We start from the raw sequence: 2,529 nt of genomic DNA, 5'->3' as shown, positions 1-2,529 counted from the left end.
CTGGTTAGCTAGCTATGCTAACGAATATAAGAAGCTTTTTCTACAACCAGTGAGGTAAAGGCACTTTATATGATCATTATAGTTATAAAAAAAATAAGAGAATAAAGTAAACAGGTATAAAATACTATATGACAGTTATTAATAAAGAAGAATACAGTTTCAAAGGGGAGTGATTTGTCAAATATCCATAAATTAAAAGAAAATCTGCTTACAGTTGTGTTTGGGTGTTGAGAGATGTGTCCATATATCTCCTAATGTTGCTCTCAAAGTGCACCAGATTGATGCTTTTAACTTCAACATTTAAGCATGCCCCCCGGACCCCAGAGGAGGTTAGGCCCCCCCCCCCCCACTTAAATCATGTTCACATGGATAGGAAACTAAATACATTTGCACACTTCTTGTGTCCATATCTTTCTGTTTTGGTGGCCACGCCACACCCTGCACGTGCATGCATGTCATGGTGAGATATCTGGATTAAGAGGTTGCTTTTTCTTTGCACAGAATGAAATGAATGGGCTGTGATTTTAGTTTTTTTTAAGCAGAGGTCAATAACTTGTACGGCCCTCTGAGGATATTGTAAAAATTGAAATGGCCCTTGAGAGGAAAAAGGTTCCCCACCCCTGCCCTAGTGCATGTAGCCTATTCACAGTTTTTCTGGCCCCATAACATCGTGGCTCAAGGGCCATAAACAACCAGGCTGAGTCGGGCTGAGTATGCTAAACTATGGACTACAACAAGTGATTTAATAGTAATACACGTTTTAAAATGATGCCGAAGTAACAACATACAGATATCAGTTAGTACATTTAGCGATGTTACCAATAGTATGATATGCCCACGGCTGTGATTGACAACCTGGACAGCCAGTCAGAAGCTAGAATGCCAACCTAGAGAGCCAATCAGAACCTAGAACGGGCTGCAGGGCTGGCCAGATTATTGCATTAGGATCGAGTCATATGCTCATGATATTCCAAGTTAAATGATATAATATTAATATCTCTTTTATGTTTTGGCTTGACTGGGGAATCTAGCCATAACAGTATATGAGCATAGTAGTGTAGGTACGTGTATATTTTTGTATTATATATATTTGTTGAACGCTGAACAAACAATGAGGTATATGTTTTTATGTATGTTGTTTTTCGTATTATGTTATGCACTGACACAAGGTGTGTGTGTGTGTGACTGTGTGACACTGTGTGTGTGAGACTGTGTGTGTGTGTGTGACTGTGTGGGTGTGACTGTGTGTGTTAGGCAAAGCAATGACATCCTGGTTGCAGCTGAGGACAAAGTGGGCTATATAAAGTCCCGTCTGGTTTCTGGCCAAATAGTTCCCAGATCGGACCTCACGGCTTACCGTAGCTACTGTGTCACAGCTCTTCTCATTCGACACAAGCTATCTAAAGAGGCAGTGGTGGAGTTCCAGGTAAGTGTTTGTGACCAGAGTTGGGAAGTAACTAAGTACATTTATTGAAGTACCGTTAGGACTTCAACACTTTAATGATCAATCATTATAAAACGTATCATATGTTATTCTGAAATGGACCAATGTGCACAATCACTACTTTGACTGCCGCTACTTTAACTATATGTTGATGATAATACTTTTACTTGAGTAACATTTTTGAATGCAGGACTTTTACCTGCAACATATAATTCTCTGGTACTTCTAAATTGACCAAAGTACAATTTATGGGCGTGTGTATGCGTGTGAACCAAATCATTATGCCCCCTGTTAACCTAAACATTGGTGTCACCGCTATGTTCCCACCCTCACAGGTGCATGACTGGTTGCATAGAACCACAGGTAATGACGGTACCACCATCCGGCTAACCAGCTCCAAGGCGGCAGGGCATACCTTCACCCTCAGCCAGCAAGAGGACGAGGTAGGTCATTATATTATTCTTGAAATGGGACGACAGTCTTTTGTGTATTAGGGGTTGAACAGAGTTATGATGAGGTGTTTTTTTTGTCTCTTTTTTCATGTGCATGTTCCACCGTATCTTTGAAGCTGCTGGAGTGCTATTTCTGCCATGTGAGGGCTGAAGCCACCAAAGGCCTGACCTCAGGGCAGGGCAGGTTCTTTGTGGACTGTGGCGGCAACCCACTGACCAACATCTACTCTGACCTGCAGCGCCTCAGAAAGAAGTGAGTGACTTACTCAACAAGCATGTTTCAAACTGGGGAATAAGAGCTTTGCAAAAATGCATACTGCCAAGGCACTCATAGCAGTCCTCCATCAACACAGGTATTTGCCACAAGAACCCGGGGCTGCGGTGGACGAGACGCCCTCCTCCTCCGAGTCGCCCTCCACAGGACCGGCCAGGTATGTGTTCAGACGAGTCAGCTGGCTGTTATTTTGAGTAGAGGGGTGCCATATGGGAACTTATTGTGATGATGTAAAATTATTTAATGATTTCACAGTTTGAACTCCAAAAACGCTGTTGTTGTTGTTGTTGTTGTTGTCTATTACTGTGGGACTCATGGCAGATATAGAAATGCTCAATGCAGAGCAATATAAAAGGAAA

General features: G+C 42.2%; 1 long non-coding RNA gene across 1 annotated transcript; it reads left to right on the top strand.

The window, feature by feature from the left end:
* Window positions 1-1,369: 1,369 nt before the first annotated feature.
* On the top strand, window positions 1,370-2,143 carry LOC117443883 (uncharacterized). Its single transcript, XR_004551721.2, has 3 exons — window positions 1,370-1,426; window positions 1,780-1,887; window positions 2,013-2,143. It is a non-coding gene; the product is annotated as an uncharacterized lncRNA (long non-coding RNA).
* Window positions 2,144-2,529: the final 386 nt, after the last annotated feature.

The sequence above is a fragment of the Pseudochaenichthys georgianus genome, unplaced genomic scaffold (genome assembly GCF_902827115.2).
Source record: "Pseudochaenichthys georgianus unplaced genomic scaffold, fPseGeo1.2 scaffold_695_arrow_ctg1, whole genome shotgun sequence".
Lineage (NCBI taxonomy): Eukaryota > Metazoa > Chordata > Actinopteri > Perciformes > Channichthyidae > Pseudochaenichthys > Pseudochaenichthys georgianus.
The sequence above is the reverse complement of the archived record's forward strand: the minus strand, read 5'-3'. Positions and strand labels throughout refer to the sequence as shown.